At 39.5% G+C, this 13,362-nt stretch overlaps 1 protein-coding gene across 3 annotated transcripts in view; it reads left to right on the top strand.

Moving 5' to 3' along the window:
• Positions 1-13,362, top strand: part of THEMIS (thymocyte selection associated) — a 176,223-nt gene that overhangs the window by 92,606 nt on the left and 70,255 nt on the right. The window lies entirely within an intron of this gene.

Below are 13,362 nucleotides of genomic sequence, written 5' to 3'. Positions count from 1 at the left end.
GGAGATACAAGTTTAACACTTTCTTGGAAATTCAGATTATTTGCATGTTGGTCTTAGGATATGACACAGATTAATAAGCCATGGTTCTCCAAGTTGCCTGAACTGGGCCTACTGAACGCAGTTGGGAGTCCAACCCATTGGAATGTAAATTATCAAATGTAGACAAAAAACAGTGAAAATTATGAAAGATATGGGCTGTGTATGAATAAAGGAGTGATAGGTTGAAAACGTGCCAAGCTTGAGTCACAACCAGAACCTGGCAGGGAGAGGTCTATGTCCTCTGGAGTGTGGAGAGTGTCTGTAACTTGCTTTTCAATTTCTACAAGTGGGAGAGGAATACAAAGTATGAAAGCTCTGCTCTGGTCCTTTGCTTAGATCTCTGATGCCTGGATTTAGTACTTCGATGTACAGGAACTGTTTGTACTTAGTGACACAGCCCAAGATACCGATCGATTTCCTTGAAAAAAATTAGTTTCTACTATGTATTATGAGTGCTCTGTTTTCATGCACATCAGAAAAGGAAATCAGATTCCTGTACATATTGTCATGAGCCATCATGTAGTTGCTGGGAATTGAACTCAAAACCTCTGGAAGAGCAGCCAAATATTTCTCTGGAGAATTGATATGTAAATGTGGCTTTATGGTATGACTGAAGTGAATTCACAGTTGGAAATGTTTTAGGGAAATTTTGGCCATTTTTGAGCTTTAAATAATTGAATATTCTCTCACTGGGGAATAGTGATGTTTTAAATTAAAATTTTTATTTACAACTCTTCTCTACTCTTTACCTGTGGCATCAGGAGCTGAAATATTGTCAACTTCGTGATTATCACTATTAGTGACTATTCATTCCTTTCTATCCATAGGAAAATTAAATTAAAAATTTTGCTTTCTCATATTTTAGTAAAATAAGTTATATTTGGAGTAAATTAGTTTGCATTAGATTTCTACCTTTAAGACACTTAGATTAGTTTTGCTTTTTAAAATGTCTATGACACAGAAAATCCTTGTTGGAAAAATAATGTAAGTTTGGAATATTCAGTACCCAGTGTGTACAAAGGTGGGAATTGCAATCACTCACTTTCCATATTGACAATAGGGATTTTGTTGTCCACGATCATCAATGAAATGAGTATGGACTTATTAGGTGGTCCATTTGTAGTCACTGAAGGATACATGTACATATATGTGTACATATATATGTATGCATGTATATATGTATGTATCAAACCAGAAAAGTCTCTCTCTCTCTCTCTCTCTCTATATATATATATATATATGTGTGTGTGTGTGTGTGTGTGTGTGTGTGTGTGTGTGTGTGTATACATATATATCTCAAGCCAGAAAAAATATGTATATATGTATGTATATATGTGTGTGTATCATACACACACACCTGGGTATGTTGATACATGTTTGGAATCCTAACACTACTGAGGCTGAGGTAATGCAGATCACATGCCTGGTATATATAAAGAAACATTGTCTCAAACTAAAAGGAAAGGTAAGGAAAGAGGGACGTAAACTGAATCCCTGGGACCCTTGTGATAGAAGGCGAAATGACCCCTGCAAGTTGTCCTCTGACTTTGGCTGGCATGCCTGATATACGTTGAGCTGGGGGTAGAGCCCAAGACTGCACCGTAGGCAAGTACCCTCCTGAATAGCTTCATCCTTAGCTCCTGCCTTATGCCTTCTGATGACTCTTCTTATAGTCTTCCTTAACCCCAGGAGCTTTTGAATTAAGCTTCAGCATTCTCTGTGTCTAGGCTAATTTTTAAAGCTCCCATCTACACTCACAAGTTTATTTTTTTTTAAGTTTACCTTTATTGTTAAAATTTGCGAATGTTCCACCCACGTTTAGTTTTGTGTATCACCCATGTGCCTGGTACTCACAGAGGTCATAAGAGAGCATCGGATCCCCTGGAACTGAAACTAAAGATGGTCGCAAGTGACCATGTGGCATCTGGGGATTGAATCTTGGTCCCCTACAAGAGCACCTGTGAACCACTGAGCACTCTCTCTAGCTCCCACATGCAGATATTTCATATGCATATAAAAGGACCCTAGTAGAATTAATTACTTATATTCATTAATCTATGAACTCACTAGAAATTGTAGCATAATTATTATCCTCTAAAATCTGTTTTAGGGACAAGAGAGATGGCTCACCAGTTACAAGCACTTGGTGCTCTTGTAGAGGAGTGAAGTTGGGCTCCCACAATCACCTGTAACTACAGCTCTGTTTGATACCTTTACATTTACATTCACACAGACACATGCACTCTTACGTGTAAATACATAATAAAGTAAAAATGTAAACAACCTGTTTAATAGTGCTTAAAGACCCCCAGGGGAAAAAGTTCCATGCTAGAGACCTACCAGGCTACCTTGACAGTACCTGATCTGCAGCGACCCTACCTACAGGGTATTTTAAAGGTCAAGGAAATCATCAGGACGAGAGGAGACTTTGCACTGCCACAAAACTCATAAATATGGGCCTGTCGTTCTTGGGACTATGCTTTTCTGGCCCAATGCTGGGAAGAGAGTTCAGAGTACCTTGAAGGCTCTCAGAGACAGGAACTGGGTACTAGTCCACAGTTCTCAGAGACAGGAACAGTATAACTATCTCTGCACTCCTTAAAACAAAGCAAACAGAAACACCCCCCCTTAATATTAAATCTGCTTTATCTGTGTCTTATCTTTGGGAATATCAGCACAATCTATTTACCAGTCTAAAGCAGGCATGTGGAAATGGTCTGTTATTCTTTTCTATCCTAAGCTGCATTTGTAGACTGATGTCTCTCTCTCTCTGTCTCTATCACTTCTTCTCCTCCATCCCCTCTCCGTTCTCTTCCTTCCGGTCTGTGCTGAGCAATCAAAGACTCTTGTATACTGAGTAGGCCCTCTGCCACTCAGTCACACCCAGCACCCGTAGTTAGACGTTAAGATTTACCAATATGTGTTCATATGTTGGTCTACTGTACATGTGTATGGCTTTTATGGGAAGGCACGTCTCATTCAATAGGTGATAAGTAAGAACAAGTTAAAAATCAGCAGCAACTTTATCACAGTATTATTTTGTTCTATCAATATTTATATTGCCACGTGTGTACAGACTCTGGCACAAGTACATACATGATTCCATATCAGTTGTCCCTGCAATAAAGCGATGAATAGATACATGCACGTGTATATACATGTATATAACCTAATATATGACTCTACAATCAAACTGAAAGCCCCAAATCTAAGGGAAAAAAAATGCAGATTCATGTAGCACCACTTTTAAAAGCGAATTGCTGAACTATCTACCTAGGCAGGACTTAAACAGGACTTAGCCAGCATTCCGTCTTGGCACAGGAGCAAATGCCCCTAAAGTGGTAGGGACATTCTTGTCCCAGACCAAGTAAGAGAAGGTTCTAGAAGTTAGCAGAGTGAGGGAGAAGATCCTTTTGCTGGGGCTTCCTGACTACAGCTTGGATTTTTTTTTTTAAAGCTTGGCATTATGAGTAAGGAAGTTGACTCTTCACCTCTGGTCTTCTGATGCCAAATTATGTTGCTTCACACAATCTATTTGGTACCTTCCCACTTGACCAGGGAGTTTTGAGGACAATAGGAACTTATATCTGACCCATATCCATAACATCTGGGGAGGCTATCACTGGATCTTCTCCTGCCCAGAAAGAATTAAACTGAGAGGAAATGGCACATCTAGCAATGTTACAGAGATGGTATAGGTTCCCCTGGAGTGATGATATAAACTTGAGAGGGAAGAAGGGGCCTTGGTTGGTAGCTTCACTTTCTGGAGAAGATTAGCCGAGAGTGACAGCCAGAAGCACTGGCCTTAACCAGGAGGCTTCGATCCCAAAGTACAGTTGCCAAGTAATGTGCAGAAATTTTCATGAGTGGAAGGGTGTCGTTGAATCCTTCTAAGTATACAAATATACGGCAATGGGCTGAGGATTTGGGATCTTCAACCTTGATCTCTCTTTTTCCTAAGCTCTGTGCTGAGAAGCCAAAGAGATTGAGCTTGTAAAGAAACAGTACTAAGAAATTAAGCATCCTTACCTTACAGGTAAGACACAGGGAAGAATTCTGAGCTTTATTGTTGTATGAAAATGAGCGGAAGTGAAGTATCTGTTACTTGGCACATGTTGATGGGTTTGTGATGTGGTTATGTGATATGTGCTACTGTGGATCCCCATGTCTGTGTGCATGTGTGCCAAACAAGGATGCCGGGTATCCCCTCTCTATCACTCTCTACCTTAGTGCCCTGAGGCAGAATCCCACTGACCCAGAGTTTGATGTTTTGGTTGACTGGATGGACCTGCCTATCTCTGAGCACCAATGTATGAATTACAGGATTGGGCGGGCATGCTGGCATATTTACACAGATGCTTTGATTTCAAACTCAGGTCTTTATTCTTGCAAAGCAAGCACTTTACCCACCGAGCAATCTCTCCAGACTGGAAAAAAAAATGTTAATTACAAAAAACCCTATTTGTTCTCTAATAATTCCCTGAAGAGATCTTTCAAGGTTGTAATAACAGTAATTTGAAGTGATACACAAGAGCAAGATCAAGTTGTTTCTGGATAAACCTCATGAGTTTTCTCAGTACATGCCTTAGGAGCATATGCATGTATTTATTTGTGTTGCTGAGGAGCCATCTACCTTGTGTTTATCTGAGGATTCATTCATATGTGAGTTTACACGCTCGGTGCCATTACTCCTCACTCATGTTTCTGTATGTCCAGATTTCTAAAACCTGTTGATCAAAAAGATGAGCCCTCAATTTCAAACCACTCTTGGCAGTCTAATGCTTTGCTCTGTAATTCCCCAAAATCTATGTGGAAACCTAATTTTTTTCCTTGTTAGTATTCCTTGAGGTTTTATTCTTGTATTTTTTTTCTTGTTTAATTTTCAGTCCACTTAGCATATTTCAGTATAGCTATGCTGGCTGCAGCCGGTTTTCCTGATCTTAAACTTCCAAAGCTATGAAATGAAATTTTGTTCTCATAGTTTTAAAGGAACCATCGAGAGTACACTTGTGGATAAAAATGAATGTATTCAAAAAATGAATGTATTCAAGTATGGTGATGCTTATGGACAGGAAATGAATGTTTTTGCACCCGGATGGCCAATGTCTGATTCTGAATCCTCTCCAAGTCTTCTTTCTTTGAATCTAACAAAAACCAATACTTTATACTTAGGATCGCTGCACATTTTCTTGATTTAATTCACCTACTCCAAATCATCCTGGTATAAAACGCTTATAATGTAGCAGTTCTATTGTCACATACATGGATACATACACATACTCACACACATGTACTGTCATCTCTTTAACATTCTTTTTTTTTTTTCAGTAGCAATGTAGACAGACTCTAAGTTACCTTATTCTGCCTAAGGAACTGTTTAGAGGACCTCATTAATTTAAACCAAAACAAATACCTTATGATAGTCCAATTAAAATGAAACTAAACAGCCATGTGGATAACTTCAACTTTTATATTTGATTTTGTCGTCCTGTCAAACGGTTTGACAATTTATCCCACCGCATCTTCTCATTAGGGCATTGGAATCTCTCTAGTAATTTCTTTTTTTTTTTTTAATATTTATTTATTTATTATTATGCATACAGTGCTCTGCCAGAAGAGGGCATCAGATCACATTATAGATGGTTGTAAGCTACCATGTGGTTGCTGGGAATTGAACTCATGACCTCTGGAAGAACAGTCGGTGCTCTTAACCGCTGAGCCATCTCTCCAGCCCCTCTAGTAATTTCTTATGACTAGAATGGAGGACAGTTGAGGTGAAGTGGAGAAGGCTGTGGGGTGTGGGCCTCTATATAGGCTCTCACGGTGGCTTTAGCACTATGGGATGTGAGGTAAATGGAGGGTCGAATGGAGGGTAGCACAAGAAACGCCAAGCAAGGGAAGACTGTGCTACCCGATGCTGCCGCGGGCCTGGAAGATGGTGGCGCAGGCCGTTAGCTGCAGGTAGGATGATGTCTATTGGAATACAAAGCCAGAAAAAATGTCTCTCCCTGGCTGCATTTCCTCTCCTACTTTTAATAAAGAATCTTCACTTCATAACTTGACTGCTGACCTTTAAAATTTAGCTTATCCCCACGTGAGTTCTTTTTATTAACAGAACTGTCTTTTCTTAGGCTTTAAGTAAACTCTAATCTTTGTGGAAAGTTTTGAACATTTTGTTTGAGTTTCTGTAGCTACGGTTTAGAACAGTGTTCTGAAATATTAAGAGAATTCGGGTTTTGCCCTGAATTTGTTACTCATTGGCAGTGTGATCTGGGATAATCGCAGTGTCCTTGTCTATAAACCCGTGTCACGGGACAGAATGAGCAGCACTCTTTCCCTTTGCTGAAACATTGCACACACTTATGAGTCTGTTTTCACACACTGTATATTGAATGGTTGAAAGTAAAAATATTTACTTGAATACCTTAAAGTGTAAACAGGATGCCTTTTTATAGCTGAAAACCTCTACAGACAAGAAACAGGAAGGGGCCCTAGTCTGTCTCCTTGTATGTTGGGTGTATGTTCTGGGATCAGTGTACTGTAAGCTTCACTGTCTTTGGTAAATCAAAGTGTGTGAATGGTGCTTGATTTAGCAGGGCCTGATTTTTCATACAGCTTGGCTTGTTTATATCCTCCTTTACCTCTCTGAGGGGCTTTTCACAGGAACTTCCTCTGTTTAGGACAACCCCTTCCTGTCTCCTTGCCTCACTTCCGTATCACAAAAACAAGATTGCCATGTTGGCATCATTTCCTTAACTCTACGTGCCACTGCCTCTACCTGGCAACCAGCCATTTGCCATGAGCATTCCTCTATTACCCTTTATGATCACCCTTGCTGATTCTTCTTAAGCTTCCCCTCTTTGGCAAGAAATCTGGTACCCATGTTCACTGTACCAGGAGGGAACTGTTCTTCCTGTGCAGCCGGTCCCTCTTGCCTCCTGCATCTCACGATCATGCATCAAGGCATTGATTCCATGTGGTGGTGCTGACTACTCCTTCCTGAAACTAACCAAATTTGCTTGCAAATAAGCATAACAATATTGTTTTCCCCATCTCAAGTGTAGTATTTTTATGACCCTACTTGCCGCAGAGAGAAAAGAATTAGGATACCAGGAGGCTGTGCGGTGAAAGGTAGGAATGGCTTGTTCTTGCAAATGGAAAGAAATTTAGCCTCATTTAGCTAAAAGCACAAGGCCTCTCTAATCACACATTTGACATCATGACCAGGCCGGGAGGAAAATGTACCTGCTCCATTATAATTGGCTCCACTCACAGAGGTGGATTTCTCATTGTCTGTGCAGCTACAGGAAATATAGTTAATAAAAGCACATGTCAGTCTGACTGAAGCCGTTCTATAAAGCTCGGCTGGACCTCGCTGTGAAACTGTTATTTCCTATTCTGAAAACTAAATCTCGAATCACGGTGAAAAGGTAAGTCGGACTTCAGCAGAGAGTCTCATCGAGGGCAGCAGTAATTCAGCCTTGATTGGTGACCTGAGCTTTTCAGGGAAGAGTTTCAAAATGGAACAGTTGGAAGAGAAGCAAACATAGCCCAAAGGGGCATTTCCCAGAATTTTTTAGAACATAAGGCAATGTTGATAAATATATTGCATTTTTAAAAACATGTATTCCTGAACAATCCTGGTAAGATGCTATAGGTTTTTATGGTTCACTGCTTGGACCCACCGACATAACCCTATGAGGTAGTTGACAGGTTTGTGGTCATCTTTTGTAGCTGAAGGATCTTATCCAAATTTCCAAGGTCTATTGTCAGTGTCAATGCTGGGCAAGCTCTCCTGTCTCTGGCCTGCAAAACCATGATTCATATAGGAAAGGTGATGCATGAGCATATTTTCAATGCTTTTTCTCTTGTGTTCTTTACCTCTAAATTATGCTTGCTTCTGCCATTGGAAGGACAATATCTTCTTTCTTTTGTTAGATTAGAAAGAGAAAAATAATAAGAAATAGTACAGTCATCTACACGTGTATTCCAAAATATATACTGTTTATTTTTACACACACACACACACACACACACACACACACACACACACACGAGCGCGCACGCACATGTACATGCATATGCCAAAGGCAATTAATATGGCCTCACAGAATAGATAACTTTGAGTTTAATTTACAAGTTTCATGATTCAAAATAAAGTTGTTTCTTTTAGATGAAGGAGACTGGGCTTAGAAACAACAAGTTTAGACACAAGCATGCAATTTTCTCGTGCAAAAAATAAGATTGTGAGAAATTGTTGGAAAGAAGGTATTTTATACCATTTCCTAGAAGAGCTGTGGCTGTGTGTGCTCAACAGGAGGACAGCAACTCCACCATGAGCCAGTGCAGCTTCTTTTTTTATTAATTTATTCATATTACATCTCAATTGTTAGCCCATCCCTTGTATTCTCCCATTCCTCCCTCCCCCCTGCTTCCCCCTACTCCCCTTCCCTATGACTGTGACTGGGGAGGACCTCCTCCTCCTGTATATTCTCATAGGGTATCGAGTCTCTTCTTGGTGACCTGTTATCCTTCCTCTGAGTGCTACCAGGCCTCCCCATCAAGGGGACGTGGTCAGAAATGGGGCCCCAGAGTTTGTATGAAAGTCAGACCCCACTCACCACCTAATTGTGAAGAATGTCTTGTCCATCAGCTAGGTCTGGGTAGGCGTTCAAAGTTTATTGCCTATATTGTCCTTGGCTGGTGCCATAGTTTGAGCAGGACCCCTGGACCCAGATCCACCCGTCATAATGTTCTTCTTGTAGGTTTCCAGGACCCTCTGGATCCTTCTATTTCCCCATTCTCCCAGGCTTCTCTCACCTAAAGTCCCAATAGGATGTCCTCCCCTCTGACCCACTTTCCTGGTAAGTAAAGTCTTTCATGGGACATACCCCTTAGGCTAGTGTCTCGATATAAGTGAGTCTATACCATTTGTCTCTTTTTGCTTCTGGGTGAACTCATTCATTATGATAATTTCTAGTTCAGTTAATTTGTCCACAAATTTTGGGAATTTCTTGGTTTTAATAGCTGAATATTATTCCATAATGTAAATGTACCACAGTTTCTTTATCCATTCTTCTACTGAGGAACACTTAGGCTGTTTCCATGTTCTGGCTATTATGAATAAGGCAGCTATGAACATGGTTGAGCATATGTCCCTGTTGTGTGGTAGAGCATTTTCTGGGTATATTCCAAGGAGAGGAATAGCTGGGTCTTGAGGAAGCCCTATTCCCATTTTACTGAGAAAGCACCAGATAGATTTCCAAAGTGGTTGTATTAGTTTGCATTCCCACCAGCAATGAAGGGATGTTCCTCTCTCTCCACATCCTCGCCAACATGTGGTGTCACTTGAGTTTTTGATCTTAGCCATTCTGATGGGTGTAAGATGGAATCTCAGTGCTCTACAGCCAGTGCAGAATTTTCTTACCTGCTCTACTTTCCTGTGAGCACAGTAACTGTTCTGCGTCGTCCTCGCTTGGCTCCAGAGAACTTTACAGAGGAGAATTTGAATCAAGTAATCAAGGGAACTTGACTACTGTCTCACTCAATTTCCTCAGAAATGTATTTTTCCTTTTGATATTTTATTTGGTAGTATTATCTGTGTGCATGTCCTATCTGGGACCTGAGATATTCTGCCCAGCAAATACCATGTTCAGAACACACGTGTAACTGTTCTCAAGAGATGCTTAATAAGTCTTTGTCTAGTGTGGAACAAGAGAATGAATTTTCATAATGTGAAAAGCCTCTCACTAGAAACATTTTACACACAGAATTCACACAATTTCCTTGCAAAGCTAAGCATCTCTCAGACATTTTTTTCTTTTGCACACTAAGCATCCTCAGCTGGTTAAAATATGTAGTGACAGAAAACCATCCCAAACATAAGAACAACGGCTTACTCCAGCTGTAGAGAACATCATAGACTATAAAAAAAAAAATACCTGATTTTTTTCTAAGACTGAAATTGGAAGCCTTCAAAGGTTTTGGAGCAGATAAGTGATTATCTATCTATCATCTATCTATCTATCTATCTCTCATCTATCTATCTATCTATCTATCTATCTATCTATCTATCATCTATCTATTATCTATCTATCTATGTATCATCTATCTATGTATGTATCATCTATCTATCTATGTATGTATCATCTATCTATCTATCTATCTATCTATCTATCTATCTATCTATCTATCATCTATCAATATCTACGTATCATCTGTCTATCTATCTATCTATCTATCTATCTATCTATCTATCTTGAAGGCCCCCACCTTAGAGAATCATCAGGGTTCTAAGACATTGCCAACCCATCAACACCAACAGTGGTCAGAACAATGGAGTTTTGATCCTACAGCTTAACCTTCATGCTAATGCCATTTTCTTTTGATCTTGAAATGTATTTGAAAATATTTAGACTCCTTTAAAGTAAATGCATTTTATTATTTCTCTAACATTTTATTACTTTGGGGGAGAGAACAGGAATTAATAGGGATTGCATATAAAATACCTGGGTCTAAGCAGAACTTATAAATTATTTAAAAAATGTATTGTCTGATCACATGAAAAATGGAATCTCCACTGGGATCATTATATTTTTGGGTATTTTAAAGAAAATATTCAGGGCTAAACTTTTAAAAGGACTTATTTTCAAGTAGAATGCTCCTATATGAAAATATTTTAGTGCCCTGTAAGCACTACTAAATTGTTACCCTTAGATGTCTGGGTAGTTTGGGAATAAGACAATAATTATTATGACTCTCATCCATAGATTAAGTGAAAATGTTAAGACAAGGAAGAAAATAGTTTTTCTTTTTCTTTTTCTTGTGGAATAGGAATTGGACTTTATACTTGGCCTCTAACTTCTTGTTATGCAATAACAAAAAACTACTGAATAGGAGCTGGAGAGATGACCCTGTCATTTTCAGAGCGTGCTGCTCTTCCTGAGGACCTGAGTTCAGTTTCCAGCAGTTGACTTATAACTGCCTGTGACCCCAGCTCTAGAGGGTCAATTGCCCTTTTCTGGCTTCTGCAGATGCTAGTGCAGGTACAGGTGCAGGACACACACACACACACAGTCTTTTTAAAAAAAAAAAGAAACTACAGAGTAAGTCAGAAAATGGCACCGTATATTTAACTTCCGCCCCTGAATATGGTTGTTAGAAAACAAATCCCCATCTTTTACTTGAACCACACTGTCTGACTTCTTGAAGAAAGACTACCGGTAAGCAAGGTCAAGGGGCAATTGAGTAGCAAGCATGTGCTGTATGCTAGGGAGAGGACAGCCCCTCCGTATCCACAAAGACTGATTCCCTGCAGATAGCAAAATATGTAGATAGTCAAGCCTCCTACCCAAAGTAGTGTAGCATTTACCTAGAGTTCACCTATGTACTTTAAGACACCTCTAGAGTGTTTATAATACTGAGCAGAATGCAAATGCTATGTAAAAAGTTACTATATTGTATCTTTATGGAAACAATGAAATTTAAGTAGCCTATATTGTAAGTACAATGTTTTATCAAATAAGTCCACTCTGTTGGTTGAGTCCATGGATGAAGAAGTGCCGGATGTGGAGGATCAAGTGTCAAAGGACTGTTCCTTAACCAGACAGGAGAGTGGACCAATGGACACTCCCTACATTCTGAGGATTGAAGTCTGGGGAGCCTCTCCTACACCTCTTGTGTGTGGTAGGCTTACATTAAGCTCTAAGTGTCTTACCTAGTACATGATGCTGAACACTAAATTTTTGTCTTTTCTATTCTGGACACTTTGTTTCTTTTCAAGACATAAGCTATCTTATTAGCAATTATTTATCTGTCTGTCTGTATATCTATCTATCTATCTTCTATTATTTCAATTAATCAACTATCTAGTCTAGTTACGAATCATCTATTTTCAACCTAACCTTACGTCAATATTCTACAACTTCCCCTTATACATGTTTGCTGGATTGTTACAACTTAGTCTCTAGAGTTTTTGAAAAGATTATTTTGATCCATTTAGCTAGCCCCCCCCCTCTGCCAGATTATTGCTTTTTTTAAATTTTAGGCATGGTAATTGTTAATTTTAGGTAAATTATGCAGCCTCCCTTTTCCTTAATTTTCTTATTAAGAAAACAAAGATAATATATTTTAGAGAGTTCCTCTGAGTATTAAGCTCGCTTAGGAAAAATGCTTAGAATAACACCTGGAATATAATATATACCCGGCAGCCATAAGACCCAGGCAAACTCATTTTAAATACTTATGTTCAAATGGACAAGTGAATGACAGGAAAGAAAGGAGCAGAGTGAAAGAGCAACCAATAGAATGTAAGAAAAGATTTACAAAGTATACATTCAAAGGGCACTGGTGCCCAGTTCCATCTGAAAGTAACTCTTAACAATTCAGTAGCAACAGCAACAAAAAGCAATTAAAATAGAGAATAGACTCAATAGATAATGTTGAGTGCAGGCAGAACTTTGGGGATGGAGGAGAGTTTATTTTTGTTGTTGTTTTTATTATTTAATTAATTTATTCATATTACAACTCAATCGTTATCCCATCACTTGTATCCTTCCGTACCTCTCTCCTTCCCACTTTTACCCTATTGCCCTCCCCTAGGTCTATGACTGAGGGGGACCTCCTCCCCCACTTTATGCTCTCTGGCTGTCAAGCCTCATCTTGGCAGTCTGCCTATTCTTTCTGTGAGTGTCACCAGGGTTCCCCACCAAGGGGAGGTGGTCAAATATGGGGCACCAGAGTTCATGTCAGATTCTGTCCCCACTCTCCATATAACTGTGGAGAATGTCCTGTCCATTGGGTAGATCAGAGTAGGGGTTTGATGTTTACTACTTGTATTGTCATTGGTTAGTGCAATAATTTGAGCAGACGCCCCTGAGCCCTGATCCATCTGTCATGATGTTCTTATAGGTTTCTAGGACCCTCTGGGTCCTTCTATTTTTCTATCTCCTATATTTCTCTTATCTAATGTCTCAGTAGGATGTCCTCACATCTATCCCAATCTCCTAAATGTCCCTCAGTTGAAAATGGATAAAGAAACTGTGGTACATTTATACTATGGAATACTACTCAGCTATTAAAAACAAGGAAATCTAGAAATTTGTGGACAAATGGATGGAACTACCAATAATCATACTGAATGAGTCAACTCAGAAGCAGAAAGACTTACATGGTATATACTCACTTGTAATTAAGCACTAGCCCAAAAGGCATGTCCCATGAAAGTCTTCACTTACCAGGAGACAGTTGCCAACACAAACTACCAACCGGAGCATTTGCCAGCTGATGAGTGGATTTAAAAATGTTGCATAGATAAGCAGGTGG

The sequence above is a fragment of the Acomys minous genome (genome assembly GCF_964271855.1).
Source record: "Acomys minous genome assembly, chromosome: 3".
In the NCBI taxonomy this organism is placed as follows: domain Eukaryota; kingdom Metazoa; phylum Chordata; class Mammalia; order Rodentia; family Muridae; genus Acomys; species Acomys minous.
This window is presented reverse-complemented; position numbering and strand designations above follow the sequence as displayed.